Source organism: Tamandua tetradactyla, chromosome 8 (assembly GCF_023851605.1).
Source record: "Tamandua tetradactyla isolate mTamTet1 chromosome 8, mTamTet1.pri, whole genome shotgun sequence".
Classification (NCBI taxonomy): domain Eukaryota; kingdom Metazoa; phylum Chordata; class Mammalia; order Pilosa; family Myrmecophagidae; genus Tamandua; species Tamandua tetradactyla.
The window spans coordinates 92,337,183-92,357,926 of NC_135334.1; the positions used below are offsets into that span (position 1 = coordinate 92,337,183).

Genomic DNA, 20,744 nt, shown 5'->3' on the forward strand with positions numbered 1-20,744 from the left:
TTTGACATGGGTTATGATTCCACAATTTTAGGTTTTTACTTCTAGCTGCTCCATGATACTGGAGACTGAAAGGGATATCAATTTAATGATTAAATCCTATCTTCTCTGTAAAGCTCCACTATCACCTTTGGTCTTTCTATCCCTCTCTTTAGGGGTATTTGGGCACTGGTCATTCTAACTTTTTCATATTGGAAGGATCTGTCAATATGGGATAGGGAGATGGACCTATCTGATGTTCTGGAGAGGCTGGGCCCTCTAGGTTTCAGGATATATCTGGTCCAGGGACACATCTGGAGGTTGTAGGTTCTGGGCAGGTACACTGGTGCAAGGAGCCCTTGTGGAATCTTATATATTGCCCTAGGTGTTCTTTAGGATTGGGTGGGAGTTGGTAGGTTATGATAAGTAGGAAGGTCTAACTGAAGCTTGCATAAGCGCAACCTCCAGAGCAGCCTCTCGACTCTATTTGAACTCTCTCAGACACTGATACTTCATTCGTTACATTTCTTTTTCCCTTTTTGGTCAGGATGGAATCATACTTATTAATGAGACTGATTAATAAATACAACAACTTTGAAATAATTTAAAGCCCATCTTTTTTGTGCCAAATTTCTTTGGGAAACTGAAGAACGCATGTTTGTAAATGTTTAACAAAAGTCCCAGAGCCAACAAAAGATACCTACATGCTTGAATTATCTTCTTCCAGCCTCAGAAATCTGTGAGGGTGACGGCTGAGGGAGAGGTCAGGACAGCAATAAATCAACTTTTAAAAACTGGACCCAGTGGGGCCATGAGTAATAACATCAGGTCTGAAAACTCAAGGTAGGAAGAGACCAAAGTAATGAACCTGGATTGGCTCAGTGAAAACACTGGCATATTGAAACCATCTTGATTAGAAAGGCTAGTGCAACAAAAGGCCCACTCAGTTGAAATCTAATCTGTGTTAATTAACGCCCCCGAGAATGAAAACACTTCTTTATCAGTGTGTAGTTCCTGGCTCCTGGCTGGAGTGCTCCCAGAAAACCTGGCTCCCAGGGCTGGGAGCGGGGGTGGGGCAGGATGCCTAGGGCTCCCCTTGCAGCAGTGGAGGACAGCACCTGGGGGGCAGAAGTGATGCAGGTGGGTTTGAAGCTGGTCCCGTGGGGCCCCCTGAAGGGCATGAATTGGAATGCAGTAACGAATTGTAATCCTGGTCTCCTGACCCCATGCCCCCAGCACTCCACTCTCCCACCCAGGCAGGGCACACACGCACTTCCCTCACACTCACTCCCACTCCCCACCACAGCCCCCCCTTCCGTGCACCTGCTGCGAGCGGCTGCTCTGTCCACTCTGGGCCACGCGCAGCCCCTTCACTCCTGGACGCTGACTCCCGGCCAGAATGTGCAGTCGGCAGCTCCCTGCTCCCGCAGTCAGCCAGGTCGGAGCATCAAGGGCTACCTGGAGAGGCTGGCCATAGTCCCCCCCGGGCCTGGCACCCAGAGCAGAAGGCACAGGGTACCCGGGAGTCTGAGCTGGGCCAGGAAACAGGAATGAGGTGAGAAGCCACTGAAGAACTAGCCTCCAAATTGCCCCTGTATTTACTCAGCTGCTTCCTGAGACTTGGGTGCTGGGTGCTGGGCACTGTTGGAGTGAGACCAGGTCCAGTTCCTGGTGGGAGGGAGGAGGAAGAAGGTGTTGGGAATGGGGGTGCAGGACTATGACCCTCACACCTGGCAAAAGCAGGTGCTGCAGACTACACAAAGGGAGGAAGAGCCTCTGGGGGTTCTGGGGAGGCTCCTCAGACCCCATGGCTGTCTAGCGCAGTGTCCCCAGGAAACGGTGGGTCTAAAAGGTTTTCAGCAGGGGCCAGAGGAGAAAGGGGACCGGCAGGCAGCCCAAGGTGAAACTCCACCCACGAGTCCCTGCTCAGCCGCAGGAGAGGTGCTTAAATAATAAATAACAACAACAACGACTGTGTAACAACTACACCCCACAGCTGAGGCCTCCCCAAGGGCAGAAATGCTGCCACCCCAAGCACACAGCAGGGACACTGAGGCACACAGGGGTTGGCCCAGGGTGGGCAAGCAGCTCTCCCTCCAGTAACCTGTCACCTCCTTGAACCCAAACTGTCCTCAGACCCCCAGCTTCCTGTCATCACCTCAATCCACACCTCACCCACCCCTCCCCAGTCTATTCTCCCCTAGGACAGACCCAGCCCAGCAACTCTCCCTTCCCCTCCTCCAGGAAGGTCACTGCAGGTTGTGCTCTCAGGGGAAAGGGATGAGGAGAAGGAGGGTCTCTGGCTGAAGAGCCTCATTATCTGAAACACATTACACCTCATTTTCTGGCTACAGTTTTTCCAATACCCAACCCCAAAATCCTCCAGCTTTAGGAAAGTCAGGTCCTTCAGCCAAATATCCTCAGTGAGGTCTCTAAACCACCCCCATGCCCAGCTGGTTTCTCTGCCACTCACAAAGATGAATAAGGCTCCTGGAGAAATCGTAAAATCTTGGCGAGTCAGCCAGATAGGGCTGCAGAAAGGTCCCCCCAACACCTTGAGGTGATCCTGACACCAGCCTCCACCAGGTTCACTGGAAAACCACATTCAAAGCGGGGAAAGCACCTGCTTCTCACACCTACCCTGGCCCCTCAAAGGCACTGAGCCTCCCTCGGCTTCCAACCAGGCAGTGGAGAGCTCTGGAGAGTTTACAGTTACGGGCTACAGGCAACCGGAGAAGTGGCCCAGAAAAGAGGCTCTCCAGTTTGCACCCGCCCCTGGCCACTCCCGAGGGGGCCTCATGAGCTCCTGTCCTCAGGGTAGGGTCTGCTGGATGTGGAGGATGCAGTGAGGACCCCCTCTGTACCCAGCATCTTCCCTGGAAGAGGGCACATGCTATTTCAATCCGGTCCCTCTAACCTACCTACCGGCTTCCAAGCTAGATTTTGGCAGAGCCAGGAGAGTGGAGGGGTCACATCAGCCCCACTGCACCCTCCTAAAGATGGAGGCCACAGGCTTGGGGGCCTGATCTGTTGATTCGGGGACAGAAATACCTACCTCAGTTGACCATGTGAAATAACATGAGTAAAGGCCCTATCAAAGGGTCTAGCACATAGTAGGTGCTTGAAAATATGTTCTTGATGGGCCCAACCAAAATGCTCCAGGTATATATGATAGGCCAACATTATGAAAGTAATTAACACCACTAGAATTATATACTTGAAAGCAGTTAACATGGGATATGTTATGTTGTACACACATTACCAGAATAACATTTTTGAAAACCGTAGAACTATACAACAAAAAAAGTGAATCCCAAAGCAAACTATGGAGTACAGTGTACATAATTATAATATAATAATAATAATATATATATATAATATAATATTAGTTCATCAATTGTAGCAAAGATACCCACTAATGCAAAATGTCAACAGGGAAAATTAGGGAGGTGGGTGACATGGGAACACTGTACTTTCTGCATGATTTTTCTGAAAACCTACAACAGCCCTAATTTAAAAAGTAAGATACACTAGGTATAAATCAGAAAACTGCATGACAAAGTCAGGTTGATACACTCCCACTCCAGAAAGGGAGTAAATGAGGAAAAAGTGGGGCATTTCTATTTTACCCTTTTTCCAAAAATGTGGGGGAGCAGCAGGGGCCTGGGACTAAACAGGGCTTGCCCAGGGCCTCTGACTTTGGCAGAAATGACCAACATAACACGGGAGTTAAGTGCACAGGCTTTGGAAGCAGATTGTCTGAGTTCAAAATTCCATCTTTACCTCTTGCTGGCTGTGTGACCCTGGACAAGATACATAATCTGGGTTTTCACATTACTAAATGGACATGATAATAGTACCCACTTTGTAGGTTATTGTGAGATCTTCCATAAAAAGGACCCTGGAGACAGGCCCAATATGCCCTAAGTACCCACTATTTGTCAGCTGTGGTTAAAGCCACCATAATTCTTCTCTCCCTGCAAACTAATGTTCTGCCTGTGGATACAGGCACTTCGTTGGGGCTTTTGGGCAGCCTCATTTGAGCCTCTGTTTCTGCGAATCTCTCAGGCACTGCAGTTTGCCCAATACTCAGGAGAAAGAAGAGACATCGCAGGCCCCCAGGTCGTGGGCCTTGGCCACTGGCCCCTTGGGAACCAGGTGGCACTGATGGGGTTTCTGAGTTAAAGGCATGAGAGAAGCAACAGCACACTGGCCCCTCCCCAGAGAGTCAACGGCTGAACCCATGCCAGAGAAAGGGAGTGTGCCGGTTTGAATTTGTGGACCCCAGAAAAGCCACGTCTTTTAATCCTCATTCAATATTGCTGGGTGGGAGCTTTTTGATTATCCATGGAGATGTGGCCCATCCAATTGTGGGTGGTAACTTTTGATTAGATGGTTTTCATGGAGATGTGTCTCTACCCATTCAAGGTGGGGTTGCTTATGGAGCCCTTTAAGAGGGAAGCATTTTGGAAACAGCCACAGAATCGCGCAGCCAGAGACCTTTAGAGACAAAGGAGTAAAACACACCCAGGAGAGCTTCATGAAATAAGAAGCCAGAAGAGAAAGCTAGCAGAGGCCACCATGTTTGCCATGTGCCTTTCCAGTTGAGAGAGAAACCCTGAACGTCATTGGCCTTCTTGAACCAAGGTATTCTTCCCCAGATTCCTTAGATTGAACATTTCTATAGACTTGCTTTCATTTGGACATTTTCACAGACTTAGAACATGTAAACTTACAACTTAATAAATTCCCCCTTCTAAAAGCCATTCTGTTTCTGGTCTATCACATTCTGGCAGCTAGCTAACTAGAATAGGGAATGAGGAGCAGGGGCAGTCACCCCGGGGGACCATCGCCAAGGCCTCTCTTAGCTTCAGCCTCCCCATCTGTAGAGCAGATGACTTCCCCACTCCCCTGGCCCAGAACCATGAATCATGAAAAGACATCTTATACACCACTCAGTCCTCCTAGAGGAGAGGTATGCCATCACCGTATAGCTCCAGTCCTGGGATGGAGGTGGCAAAAATAGAAAAGCAGAGAAGAAAGCACCTGACCAAGCAACCATGCTTGGTATTTTCCAGATTTCAGCATCTTTTATTTTTAGAGGTATGTGTTCCAATTTGGTTAAGGTATCTTCAGGTTCCTTGTATCCTGTTTAATTTAGGATTTTTTTTTTTTTTTTTGGTGGTGGGGTGGGAGTTAAATACAGCTTCTCCCAGCCACCTCTGGATTCTAAGCCCTAAATTTAGCTCCAGAGAAACCTGTCTGCCCTACTTCATGATTCCAACTCTCAGAGAAAAATCATTACCTGCTTCTGAAAATCAGCGAGCCCTGACAATGGAATGCCCAGCACCCAATCGCAGGCACTGGGATGCAGTGCCAGAGTTGCCGTCAGCTGACTGGGGACAAAGGAAAGGAGGCGGACAAATGGCCTTACTTTGCGGCCTAAATCTTGATGACCATTTCCCTGGAGAGCTACATGTACAACAGGTCAGAACGCCAGGGCATAGCCACATGTGCCTCATTCTAGCAGCCCTGGAGTCTGGCAGCAGGTGCCCATAGGCATGGGATAGTCTGGACTCAGATCTGCAGCTACACCGCATTCAGACAGAAGAAATAACTTGCCTCTCCCTCCAACCCAGGCCCCAGCCTTCTCTCCTTGCTTTCTTCTTGAGCTGTACCCAAGACCCTAGAAATGGCCTTTCCCTTCTATCCTAGGATGTCAGCAAGTTGTTGGTACTGACAGAGGGGCTCAAGGATAACAACAAAGGACTATAGCCGAACATTAGTTAGGAGAGTTCCATTCTTGGTAAAACTCCCAGCAAATAACATGAGGGCTGGAAGGACAAGGCCTGCCTGTTACATAAAATTAGAGGTCCTAAAAATGGAGGGCCCATCCAGGCATGCTGTCTCTCACAGGGCACCAGGCTACATAGCAGAGCAATCATCATCACATAAACAGGGAGGACCAGGGGTCTCTATACTGGGGCTCACTCAATCCTGGAATGCTCAAGATGACCCACTGCAGTTCAGGAAGAAAACATTAGACCATTCATTCATGTTTATTTTGGATTATCCTTTTTAAATACGTTATGTCTTATAGGTACATTAGTATAGCAGTTTGTGTATATGATTCACAAATAATTCATAAATACATATATTGGGGTGTATACTTATTTTTTAATGAGATATACATGATAAAGTAAACTTGAAGACCCTGATCTCAGATGAATCCCGCATTTGTTGCTGTTTTCTCTCCTGATTTTTATGAATTGTACTAACAATGATAACAACAACTGGGGGAGATAAACTTATAAACCTCACTACCCTAACCCCACAGTGTCTGGCACTTCTCTAGTACCAATGCACCTTTAGGGCACTCCCACTCCTTGGGGGAAAGTGGGAAATGCTGTCTGTAGACAGACAAGCAGGGAGGAAGGGAGAATGGGCCATGTTCTTTCTCCCTGAGGCATCCACTCCACTTCAGCTCAAAGCCCAGAAAAGGGAGGTTTGTAGCCTAGAGGTAAGAATTCGTCAGGAATACCCCCATGCCTGAATAGAGACATCACCAATAACTTCTTTGGCAAGTTAGTTTGCCGCTCTTGATCTCAATTTTCTAATCTGTAAAATAGCACCAATAACAATACCAGCACCTTGAGGAGTAAATGAGATGGTCCACGTGAAAGCACTTAGCACAATGCCTGCCTGGCATATAGTAGCTCTTTTAATAAAACAGGTGAGAAGCATGAGAAAGAAAACCCCGTTTGGAGTCAGAGAGGGTGGGTCAGACTCAGGAGCAGAGGCGCGCGCGCGTGTGTGTGTGTGTGTGCGTGAGACACCCACAAGTGCCTGGCACCTTGGAGGACATCGGTTTCCAGGCAGAGAGTCCCCCCTTGAGGAGCTTATTTCCAGAACCACATTGTGAATCATAAGCTAACCAGGGCACCAAGACAGCCAAGAGGGTAAGACACAGGGACACCCGGAGTCACTAATCAGAGGGCAAAAGTGAAAACAGGAGCTAAAACGAGAGAGGGCCTGACTGAGATCCGGGGCCTCTAACAAAAGGTACTGATCCCTTGCGGTAACACACACCGCCAGAATCCAAGAGGAGCTTTTGTTTCAGTTTCCCTAAATTTTCCATTCAGAGATATATTGTTTTTAAACCTCTTCTCTTTCCGAAAGGAAACTGCAGAAGGGCTTTGTCATCTCAGATACCGGACAGTAACGCCACTCCCTGCTTTTAATCCTTCAGTCAGCCCCATCCTCGCTCTGGCCAAGAGTTTATTGCTAGTATATGCCTGCAGCATCTACCTGCACCCGAATCTGTGCTCCCTTTTTTACTGTGCTATCCCACCCACAAAGAGCTGCCGCAGCATTGTGCCTTCACAAAGTAGTGAAAAATAGCTCCCTACTTCACCTACAAACAGGCTGTACAATAAATTATTTTCAGGGACAGGGTACCAAGCATCAGGCTTCCCGGAAAGGCCACCAACATTACAGACCTCCTGGAAAGGCCACAACGAAAACCTTCCTGGTCAGCATAAAATCGCTTAGTCCAACAGAAATGCTGAAATCGTTTTAGGATGCACATGCTCTCGATGTCCTATTTTTTAAATTCCCTACCTTGTTTATTAAACTGGTTGTTAAACTTCAGCTCAACAACTCAGCAGGTACATTATTAACAGGCAAACACTTTCGTGACTTTGCTAGTTAAAGTTTAGAAGAGAGCATGCCCATTAAAATGTAATTTCCCCAGCAACCCCCAGAACAACCCAGGGAGCATTCTATTAGGGCAAACTTCAACTTAGTGGAGTCCCCCCTCCCCACCCCAAGCAGTGAGCTGCCCCTTCCCCAAGCAGTGAGCTGCCCCTTCCCCAAGCAGTGAGCGGCCACCCTTACCCATCACCCACCCCAACTCCACTGCCCCAAGCAGTGAACTGCCCTTTAGCTCCTAAAGCATGGGCACAAGTCACCTCTTGCCAGGCAGTCCTGGGCCTCACTGTCAACCTGAATCAGGACACAGCAGCCCACCAGCTTTCACCTCTGCTTCACCTCCCTCCATTAGCCATTCTTCTCCAACACAAAGGTGCTTTGTAAACTTGGTTCCTTTGGTGGGACGCACCTGGAGCCCAGAATGAGCCCCAGACAAGCACCTGTTTTATGTCCTCCAGGTATCAGAGTGATTCAGGCACCCTCATTAGTTACACAGAGTTGTTAGTCTACTGCCCCAACCTTGGCCCTTGTCAACTAACCTAAGCCTTGGACTCTAGACCCTTCTTTGGAGCTACTGCCAAGAAAAAAAGGGCCCTTCCAGGGATGAGGAAGAGGAAGTCATTCCCTGCCTACCCTCCCTGCAACTCCCTTGGAGTAGAACGGTAGCTCAGGGCATGGGAAGAGGAAAGATGGGATGCAGAGAAGAAGAGGAAGAGTATGGGGGGAGATAAAGAATGAGAGAAAGCAAGAGAGAAAGGACAAGTGCAGTCAGCCTAAGCTAAAACCAAAAGTCGAACCGGGATCTGGTGCAGTCAGCCAGAGGAGCTACGGGCTCTACCCACAAGAAGTCATGGTATGTCGGGGGGAGAGGCTACAAAAGCCTTGAAGTAAGGGGGCCTCACACACCCCTAATGCTCATCAGCAGAGAGATCATCCTTCTTCCAAACAACTGTAAGGGAACCTGCTCCTGGACTCAGATCTGCACACACACACACACAAGGAACACAGGAGGCTTCCACAGACCCACTGGCCATGCAGAAAAGGCTGCTCTCAAGTCCCACTTTTGCCCAGCTCACAAGTGAGGCAGCACCTAGATCAGGCCTGCTCTCGGCCACTGTCTGTGGACTCCAGGGCAGGGCTCCCTCCCCCCACTGTCCACTACTCTCCAGGGGTCCTTCAGATGCTTCAGTCCAGATTTATGCAACATCCTGCCAGAACGGCTGCATGCCCACCCACCCCCTCTGAAGGGTTGCTTTGTGTCTCTTGCTTGTAAAGGAAGAAAACTGCTTTTGCAGCTGACCAAAACAGTTTGCGGTCTTCAATAGAGGAACGAAGGCCAAAAGCCACCCTGGCACACCCATGTCCACCTTCACTACTTAATAACACCTGCATTCAGAGGCCGGCACCATCAGCCTACAACAAAACAAGGCTCACAGGGACTTCCAGTCCCCTGCCTGCCACCCTACACCGCTGCAGACTTTTCGGGAACCTGCTAGTGCTTGATAGTCTCCAGAAATGGACCTTCTAGATTCTCTCTACTATGCCTCCCATACCCAACTCCGCCAAGCAATTTGTAATGTCTAACCTGGATCCTTCCTAGTTCAAGTTAAGTCCATTTGAGGCCTCAATAGAAAAGCAGACTGCCTGTCGCCTTTCCTGGTGACCTCTGACATACCATCAGCCCAGAAGGCTGAACTCATGAGATACGCAAAATAAATTGTAGGGGTTTTTAGGTAGGGTGGAGGTGCAGGAGAAGATTCTAACTCTTCTGATGTATCTGACTGCTTGAAGCTGTCTCACCCTGTCTTCTCTTCTCTCCCCTCCCCATCCCTTCCCTTGCTAAATGTCACTCATAACCCATCACCTGACTGCAGAGTGCACCAAGTTGGGAGGGAGAATCAGTGAACCAGATGACAGAATTGGGGCTAAAATGTCTCCAGATATTTTAATATTGGTTTTTTTCTTTTCTTTTTTTTCACATGGGCAGACACCGGGAATCAAACCTGGATCTCCAGCATGGCAGGTGAGAACTCTGCCACTGAGCCACCATTGCCTGCCCTCAAGATATTTTAGACACAATAAAATGTTGTATGAAATCTAACAGGGATAAACTTAAAGACCTAAATTTGGGTCCAAAATCTCCCAGCAAAATCAGTACAGGAGGGAGAGACAAGGCTAAGCAGCAGCACCTGATGTGATATGATTATGTGACATTTAGTTTTAGGTTATATTAATAGAAGTGTAATATTGAGAAAAGGAGATGATGGTCCCACTCTCTTCGGAGCTGGCCAAACACCACCACCTGGCACAAAGTGTTCAAGTTTACATATTACAACAGAAAGTACATACACTGCTTGCATGCATCCCTTCAATTAAGAAGGTCATGTCTCCCCCATACTGTCATGCTGCAACTGTCAGCCACCATGCCTCATCTCCAGGAGGGGCCCATGATACTGATTCAGGAGAGTGAGCATCTGTCTTCCTTGACAAGGGGTTTGGCAGAACTGAAAGTTGGAGGGACAGCAGGACATGAGCTCTACTCTTGGAGTTCCCAGTTACTTGAACCAACATATTTCCTTTTCTATTTAGCTAGTTTGAATTGAGGTTTTTGTCCTTTCCAACCTGAAGAGTTGATTAATATACTTTAAATGAATCAGTGAAATGTACCCAGAGTAAACTAAAGACCATGCTTCATGGGGGAACGAGGATGATTTAAGTCAGAAAAGTGAACACTTAGAGCCACAGGGGAGGCTCTTCAAATACTTAAATGGAGAAAACTTGTTCTATATGGGGACAGAGGTCAGATGTAAGGCATCTAGTTGGGGGTAGCAAAAAGAGGAACTTCTGGGAGGTCTGAATAACATAACAATACTGATGAATCTAAATCAATACCCTTCTACGTTCCCTCAGGCTCACTGGATTAAAGCAATTCCCTTTCTCATCCCAAAGTAGTTTCTAATTGTATTAGTTTGTTAAATCGTTGTTGGAATGCAATATATCAGAAATGGAACCGTTTTTAAAACAGGAATTTAATAAGTTATAAGTTTACAGTTCAAAGGCCATAAATATATCCAAACTAAGGCATCCAAAGAAAGATTCCTTGGCTCAAGGAAGGCTGATCTGGGAATGTATGTGGCTGGCATCTGCTGGTCGTTGTTCTCGGATCATTGCTTCCAGCTTCTGATGCCAGTGGTTTCCTATCTAAGCATCTGTGAGCTTCCACTTAGTTCCTCTGGGGCACAACTCTGGGTTCTGGCTTGCTTAGCATCTCATGGGAAGGCACACGGTGACATTTGCTGGGCTCTGCTCATGTCTAAGCCTCTACTCTCTCTGTCTCTCCAAGCATCTCCAAACATCTGTGTCTCTGTTAGCTTTGAAGCAACTGTTGTCCAAGTGTCTGCATTTGAGGTTTCTCCAAAGCATTTCCCCTTTTAAAGGACTCTAGTAAACTAATCAAGACCCACTTTGAATGAGTGGAGTCACATCTCCAACTAATCAAAAGGTCACACTCACAATTGGGCATGTCACATCTCTGTGGAGACAATCTAATCAAAAGTTTCTACACCGCAATATTGGATTAGGATTAAAAGAAACAACTACCCCCACAAATTGGATTAGGAAAAGACCTGGCTTTTCTGGGGTACATGACACTTTCAAACTAACACTAGTGTTGAAAAAACTGCAACTTTTATAATTCTCAGCTGCCATCTGTACAATGGTAATATTTTCCCTCCTCCATCAACTTCCTTTGTATTAGGTTAAGGATCAAAAGAAAAGATGTACATGGAGAGTGTATTATCAGATGCTGATATTCTGGAACCCATGAATAAACTGTCTAAGAAACTATCCTGAAGGAACAACTAAAGATGTTTGTTCTAGTTTGCTAGCTGCTGGAATGCAATATACCAGAAACGGAATGGCTTTTAAAAAGGGGAATTTAATCAGTTGCTAGTTTACAGTTCCAATGCCAAGAAAATGTCCCAATTAAAACAAGTCTATAGAAATGTCCAATCTAAGGCATCCAGGTAAAGATACCTTGGTTCAAGAAGGCCAATGAAGTTCAGGGTTTCTCTCTCAAGCGAGAAGGCACATGGTGAACACAGCCACAGTTTCTCTCATCTGGAAAGGCACATGGTGAACACGGTCAGGGTTCCTCTCTCATCTGGAAGGGCACATGGCGAACACTGCATCATCTGCTAGCTTCTTCTCCTGGCTTCCAGTTTCATGAAGCTCCCTGGGAGGCGTTTTCCTTCTTCATCTCCAAAGGTTGCGGGTGGTGGGCTCTGCTCGTGGCTGTGTCATTCTGCTCTGCTCTCTCTGAATCTCTCATTCTCCAATATGTTTCCTCTTTTATAGGACTCCAGTAAACCAATCAAGACTCACCCAAATGGGTGGAGAGACAGCTCCCCTAATCCAGCTTAACAACCACTCTTGATTTGGTTACATCTCCAGGGAGATGATCTAATTACAGACAGTATTGAATAGGGATTATTCTGCCTTTATGAAATGGGATTTTGACTAAAACATGGCTTTTCAAGGGTACACACATCCTTTCAAACCAGCACAATGTTCATAAAGACAATTTTTATAACAGCATCATTCATAATAATGAAAAATTTGAAAACAACCTAATATCCAAAAATTTAGAATCAGTCATAGTAACAAGATACTGCACAGCAATTGGAAATCATGTTGTAGAAGAATGGTTAATATCCTATGGGGGAATATCTACAACACGTTGGTGTAGGAACCAAGAATCAAAACCACACGTATGTTTTCCAATCTGGTCGAGGCAGGATGGCTTCCGCAAAGGGTGGCAAGAAGAAGGGCCATTCTGCCATCAACAAGGTGGTGACCAGGGAGTACACCATCAACATTCACAAGTCATTCATGGAATGGGCTTCAAGAAACATGCCCCTCAGGCACCTAAAGAGATCCAGAAATTCGCCATGAAGGAGATGGGAACACCAGATGTGCACATTGACACGAGGCTCAATAAGGCTGTCTGGGCCAAAGAAATAAGCAATGTCCCATATTGTATCCATGTATGCTTGTCCAGAAAATGTAATAAGGATGAAGACTCCCCAAACAAGCTCTACACATTGGTTGCCTATGTGCACCTGTCACCCCTTTCAAAAACCTACAGACAGTCAAAATGGATGAAAACTAACAGCTGATTATCAAATAAAATGATTAAATAACTGCTAAAAAAGCCCACATACGTACATAGCAGCATTATTCACAGTAGACAAAAGGTAGAAACAACCCAAGTGTCCATCGATAGATGAATGGATAAACAAAACATAGTACATACATACAATGGAATATTATTTAGCTGTAAAAGGATGCTCTCAAACACACTACAATATGAGTGAACCTTGAAAACATTATGTTAAGTGAAATAAGCCAGACACAAAAGGAAAAATATTGTATGATTCTACTTACATGAAATATGTAGAATTAGTGAATTCATAGAGTCAGGAAGTAAATTAGCGGTTACCAGGGCCTGGGGGGCAGGGGTAATGAGTAATGTGAATGCTTAATGGATACAGAGTTTCTGTTTGGGATGATGAAAAAGTTTTGGTAATGGATGGTGTTGATGGTAGTATACAACATTGCAAATGTAATTAATGCCACTGAATTGCACACTTAAAAATGGTAAAAATGGCATGTTTTGTGTTTTTATAAAAACAGATACACAGATACAGATATACATATCATGCTACCACAATAAAAAAAAAGACTTAACACAAAAAAACAAAACAATAAAAACAAATGCATAGCAGCCTTTTTTTTGCAGAAATGGAAAAGCCAATCATCAAATTCACATGGATTTGTAAGAGTCGCAAATTGCAATTTTGCATTACTGTCAACAACACACGAGGGTTCCAATTTCTTTACATTCTTGACAACACATTATTTTCCATTTAAAAAAAAAAAAACAAGAGCTGTCCTGCTGAGTATGCAGTGGATCTCATTGTGGCTTTGATTTGCATTTCTTAAAGGACTAATGATGTTGAGCATCTTTTCATGTGCTCATTGGCAATTTGTATTTGTCTTCTTTTGAATAATGTCTATTTAAGTTCTTTTGCTTATTTTTAAATTGGATTGTTGCTCTTTTTGTTGTTGAATTATGGGAGTTCTTTATATATTCTGGATATTAAAACCTTAATAGATATACAATTTGCAAATATTTTCTTCTATTCTGTAGATTGTCTTTTCACTTTCTGGATAATGACTTTTGATGCACATAAGCTCTTAATTTTAATGAAATGCTATTTACCTGATAGATGCAACAACATGGATCTTGAAGACATCATATTAAGTGAAATAAGCCAGGCCCAAAAGGACTTGTATATTATATAATTATATATTATATAATCTCACTTTAATGAAATATTAGAATAAGGAAATTCTATTCTTTGTACTCAAAGCTACAGTAACCCAAACAGTGTAGAAGAGGACTAAGAACAGACAAAGATAGAATTGAGAGCCCAGAAATAAACCCTCACATCTATGGCCAAGTGATTTTTGAAAAAAGTGCCAAGTTCATTCAGCAGGGGAAGAATCACACCTTCAACAAATGGTGCTGGGAAAACTGAATACCTACATGCAGAAAAAAAAAAAAAGAAGATGGATATCTACCTTATACCATATATAGGAATTAACTCAAAATGGATCAAAGACATAAATATAAGAGGTAAAATATGAAGTTCTTGGGAGAAAATGGAAAAATCTTCATGTCCCTTTAATTTAGCATTGCATTTTTAGATACAACACCAAAAGCATAAGCAACAAAAGGAAAAGCTCTAAGGCTTTTTCCAAAATGATTCCCTCTTAAAGGACTCCTGTAAGTCTCCACCTTGAATGGGTGGAGACTTATCTCCATGGAAACCACCTAATCAAAAAGCCTCACCCAAAAGTGGGAGGGTCACATCTCCAGGCAAATAACTTAAAAGATCCCACCCAACAATATTGAATGAGGATTAAAGAACATGGATTTTCTTGGGTATGCAACAGTTTCAAACAGGCACAGTGGCTGTCTTGGGGAAGAGGCTTTTTGAAAGGGAGATGAGAGAATTTTCTGAAGTAATAGAAATGTTCTATATACACAGCTATATACAATTGGGTACAATTGTCACACAACTGGATTCAATTGTCAAAACCCATCTAACTGAACACATCTGTGCTTTTGTTATTATTTAATTATACCCCAAATAAATACATACTGTGATAGTATGTGATAGTATGGCTTGGTTACGGTGTCTAGTTGTTTATTCAAGTAAGCACCCACCCGCTTGTTACTGTGAGGGTATTTTATAGATAGACAAATTATTAGTCAGTTGATTGCATCTATGGCTGATTACATCTACAATCAAAGGAGAATGACCTCAGCATTGAGGGGATTTTCCTCATTCAATCATTTAGGGGTCTTAAAGGGAGAACTGAGGATTTCAGAAGTCAGAAAGAAATTCTGCCTCTGTTCAGGCCAGCCTGCTTCTCCTGGTGTATTCAACTCACCTTTACTAGAGTTTCTGATTGCAGCCTGCCCTATGGAAATCAGACTGGCCAATCCCCATGGTTTCATAAGCCAATTTTCATTATATAAATCTAAACAAATTTTTAAATATGGTATACACATATAATGGAAAATTACATTATTCAGTCATAAAAGGGAATGAAGTTCTGATACATGCTACAACATGCACGAGTCTTGAAAGCATTATGCCAAGTAAAATAAGTCATAAAAAAATACTGTATTATTCCATTTATATGAAATAGGCAGAATAGGTATATTCATAGAGACATAAAGTAGATCAGAGGTTTCCAGAGTCTGGAGGAATGGGAGAATGGGGATTTAGGGCTTAATAGGTAGAGTTTCTGTTTGGAGTGATGAAAAAAAGCTTTAGCAATTGATGGTGGTGAAGGTAATACAATACCATGAATGTAATTACTATTACTGGATTGTACACTAATCAGTTAAAATGGGAAATTATGTGATATATATATACCACAATAAGTTTTTAAAAATCTCAAATGTATAATAGGATTCCAACTTTATAAAATACATCATATATTTTCAATTAAAAAAGACCAGGAAGAAACATACAAAAAATGTTAATAGTGATTATCCATGAAGGATTATAAATATTTTTATTTATTTGGGCTTTTCTGTATTCTCCTAATTATATAATAAATATTCATTCTTTTTTCAAAATCAGAAAAAAAGTTAAACATGCTTTAAACTGCTTTATCAATTGTAAAGAGCTATGCAAACAAAGAAATGTGGTTATCACCAGTCTTTTCTGCTCTTGACATAGCAATCAGCCCTTGATTACAGAATGTCTTTCTTTTTTTTTTTTAATAGACAGAAAGAGATGAATACAGTGAGGAAATACTGGGTTCTTAAGTAAAACGACCAAGAACCAAAATTCTGCATGATCTTTCATTGTGACCTCAACATAAAATGAGGAAGGAGATAACATTGTTTTGTATGGGTTTAAACACTCATTGGACATCTCTTATATGCCAAACCAGCTTCATAATTTTCTTTTTTCTACTAAGGTACTGGGAACTTTTTTCCATGTCATTAGTTAATATCTTACAGCACCTTCTTAAATAGATGCACAGTAAACCACAGTATGAAGGTACCCTGATTATTTTAATCAATGAATGTAAGGCATCTTTGGTTTGGTTTGTTTTCTGATGGAAATATTTAATCTCCTCAGTAACACTTTGCGTTTCCTTATGAGCTCCAAGTGCCAGATTATAGGATGCACTCAATAAATGGTATCTAATACTGTTAGTATTGCTACTCAGTCCGGTTTCCAGAGAGATATCCAATCTTAGTAGAGTAGTTCAGAGTAGTTTAGGCTTTTGAAATTTTTTTCTGAAATCTAGTAGATGTCAGAGCTGGAGATAGAGATTTGAAGCATCATCAGTATAAAAATACAGTTATACCGGAGACCCAAGTTCGATTCCCGGTGCCTGTTCATGTCAAAAAAAAAAAAAAAAAAAGTGCAGTAACAGATACAGTTTGAAATCTTGCCTCCTCCTTTTTAAACACCATCAGAATGGACATTGATGCAATCAAATTTCATGTGCCATCACTCAGCAGCTGGATTTTCACAAATGCCTGCAAAAGCTAGTATCTTGGGAACATAAAATGATGCGATCACTGTGGAGAGGAGTATGGTTTCTCAAGAAGTTAAATATAGAATTACCACAGGATCCGGCAATTCTATTCCCAGCTATATATCCCTCCCCCACAAAAACCAAACAAACCCAAAATAGGGAAACAGATACTTGTACACAAATGTTCATAGCAGCATTATTCACACTAGCCAAAAGGTAGAAAGAACCTGTGTACCTGTGTTCATCAACAGATCAATGGATAAACAAAACATGTTACACACAATGGAATATTATTCAGCCATAAGAAGGAATGAAGTTCTGAGTCATGCTACAATTTAGAAGAACCTTGAAAATATGATGCTGAGTGAGGTAAGTTAGTTAGATTCAGTTGTCAACTTGGCCAGGTGAGCATACCTAATCTTGTTGCTGCGGACATAAGCCAACGGTACGTGAACCTCATCTGTTGCCAATTACATCTGCAGTCGGCTAGGAGGCGTGTCTGCTGCAATGAGTGACGTTTGACTTAATTGGCTGGTGCTTAAATCAGAGATCGCAACGTAGCACAGCCTAGCAGCTTGGCATTCCTCATCTCAGCACTTGCAGCTCAGCCCGGGCCCTTGGAGATGGAGAAAGAAATCACCCCGGGGAAAGTTGTTGGAACCCAGGGGCCTGGAGAGAAGACCAGCAGAGACCATCCTGTGCCTTCCACGTAAGAAAGAACCTCAGTGGAAAGTTAGCTGCCTTTCCTCTGAAGAACCAACAAAATAAATCCCCTTTTATTAAAAGCCAATCTGTCTCTGGTGTGTTGCATTCCGGCAGCTAGCAAACTAGAACAGTAAGACATATAAGGACAAATAGTGTATGATTTCTCTTGTATGAAGTATCTAGAAACAGCAAATTCATAGAGACAGAAAGTAAATTAGAAGTTATCAGAGTATTGGGGGGGGGTAGAAGGGTAAAATGCTACTTAATAGGTATAAAATATCTGTAAATTTTGGAAATTTTAAAATAAAATTAATTTTAAAAAGAAGATGCTTTCTAAGTTAGGAAAAAAGCCCAAACAAACAAGAAACCTTCTGGCCATAACCATCCACATTGCCATAAGAAAATAAGGTGCTCCCCAAACAGGTTAATCCCCCTATGGAATCACAGACCTAGATGACTTTGTGAAACAACATGGACTGGTAGTCAAAACAGAGAGTTTTGACTGTCTCACTCCTTCTGTGAATCAAAGCCTCATCCTCATAGAGCCTCTGTTTCCCCAGTTATAAACAGGAATAAAACTGTCTAGCCTACTTGCTCATATCTAAAAGTAGTTAGCATAAGCATGCATTTACTTTTTTAAACTTTTATTGACACAACGTACAAGCAAATACATTCTTAACATACAAACATGCCATACATGGTGTACAATTAATGGCTCACAATATCACCACATAGTTGCGTATTTATCACCATGATCATTTTTTAGAACATTTGCATCACTCTAGAAAAAGAAATAAAAAGAAAAAAGACAAAACTCATATATATCATACTCCTTACCCCTCCCTCTTATTGACCACTAGTATTTCCATCTATTCAATATATACATATTTTTGATGTTAACATTTGTTCCCCGTTATTTAACATGTATTTATTTTATACATAAAATATCAACAACAAAGATACATGAATTTTTTTATACATAAAATATCAACATAGCTATCAACAACAAAGATACATGAATTTTTTTTTGGGGGGGGGGGTGCATGGTCCAAAAATCGAACCCGGGTCTCCTGCATGAAAGGCAGGCATTCTAACCGCTCTACTACCTGTGCACCCTAAAGATTTTTTTTTTTTTTGCATTGGCAGGCACCAAGAATCGAACCCCGGTCTCCAGCATGGCAGGTGAAAATCTGCCTGCTGAGCCACCATAGCCCGCCCAATACACGATTTTTAAAAGCAAACAAAAAACTTATCCATCGTTGATTAGACGAAGCAAGATACAACTGCATAATGAAGTATTATGCCGCCATTAAATTGATGATGTATATGTTAATAACTTGATGATTAGGTTCATGTGTCAATTTGGCTAGGTGATGGTACCCACTTGTTTGATCAAGCACTGGCCTAATCCTTACTTTGAGGACATTTTGTGGACTTAAATCATCAGTCAGCTGATTGCATCTATGGCTGATTAAGTGGAGTGTCTTCCAGAATGAGAAACATTTCATTCAAACAGTTGAAGTCTTTTAAAGGAGAAGTGAGGACTTCAGCAGCTAGAAGTGAGAACTTTCATCTCTGCTTCAGCCAGCCAACCTCTTCTGGGGAATTCTTCGAAGACCTTCATCAGAGTGCCAGCTTGCAGCCTGTCCTATGGAATTTGGGCTCATGCAACCCCACTGTTCCATGAGACACTTTTATAAAATCTCACACTATTTGTACATACCTCCTGTTGGTTCTGTCTCCCTAGAGAACCAGTACTAATACAATAACACAGAAAATTTTTCCAATATATAATGAAAAAATGCAAGAAGGTTTATATTATCCCATTTTTTGTTAAAACACACATACACACGTATATAGAGAAATACTGATATATAAAATATTAACAGTGATTGTCACTGGGCGATGGGATTACAAGGAATTTTTATTATATTTTTAGCTTGCTTGTCTGTACTGTCTAAGTTTACAGGAAGATGGATAACTTTAGAATACAAAAAGTAATTTTTTTAAATCCCTGGTATGCAGCTCCAATTTTGCCAGCTTTATTTTAAAGTTTACAGCCTAAATCATGTCCTCCTCTTGCCTAGGAAAGCATTCTGTCTGCCTCTCTTCTAGGCCCTGTTCCATTCAGAGGCTCAGCATGGCTGTGGGTGGGCCAACCCTTGCCCAGGGCATAGGGCAGCTGCCCACGCCTCCTTCAGTGCCTGAGGTTGCAGCTAAACCAGGAGCTGTCTGACCAGATCTACAAGGCTCACAGGAGAGCCTCTCTACTGTATCAGGGTATGTGACCTTCTGAAGTGACTGACACCGCGACCCCCATCATGGGCTTCAGTGGTCAGCACTGGGAATGAGCCCCAGAACCGTGGGTAACTGGTGAAGATTCTTATCCCAGTCAAAGGCTCTTTGAACTCTAGGTTTGGGGGCTTCTCTGGCCCACAGAGGAAGGGAGGGAACACCTCTGTGGCTTGCCCTGTTTGAAACATCTTCCTTGTTCCATTTCTAATCTTCCACACTATACTCCTTTCTCCAGCAGCCCCTTCTCCTACCCCAGGGCAGAAGCCAGGCTGGGAGAACTGGCTCAGCTACGGAGAAGAGCCAGCACAGTATGGGGAAAGAGTGGCAGGAAGCCAAGAGATGAACAGGAATGTTGTATGTAGCTTGAGGGATAATTTCCCCATTTCTGTGTGGCCCTGCTTCATTCACCTGTAAATTAAAGAGGCTGCACTAATTAGATTGTGTCCAACACCCCCATGGCTCTTAAACAAGCTCTGTCTGGGAACTTCCTCAACAAGAGCTTATCTTTGCAGTGAGAAGAAGCAAGGCTTTCACTCTGGTGAAACAACCAGGCTATGGGAGCAGCTAAGACATTTTTCCTGTCCCTCATGCGTCATCCTTTTATGACATTTATTTTCAAAGCCAGAGCCAAAGTGGGGATTGGGTCTATGGTAAGCTCTCAACTAATAACTGTTGAACGAATGTGTGCATACATGTCAACCACTCTTTAGGGCACGCAACCAGCAGTATGTGTTACCCTCCAGGACACACAGTGTACATAGCCAACCTCTTCTTTCTACTGTCATGACCATCCCATCATTCAAGTCAAAGAAGATGTGAGATCCCCCCAGCTCACCTCAGCAGGGGCGGCCCTCCTTCTCCCACCACCAATCTTGCAGGTGGGTAAATCTAGAGAGGTGGGACAACAACGGTTCTCTCCCTTT

At 43.4% G+C, this 20,744-nt stretch overlaps 1 protein-coding gene and 1 pseudogene across 5 annotated transcripts in view; one reads left to right on the top strand and one right to left on the bottom strand.

The window, feature by feature from the left end:
• PLEKHA7 (pleckstrin homology domain containing A7) overlaps nucleotides 1-20,744 on the bottom strand; it is a 226,942-nt gene that overhangs the window by 168,245 nt on the left and 37,953 nt on the right. The gene's annotated exons all lie outside the window — the stretch shown is intronic.
• LOC143644726 (large ribosomal subunit protein eL31 pseudogene) lies at nucleotides 12,484-12,856 on the top strand (annotated as a pseudogene).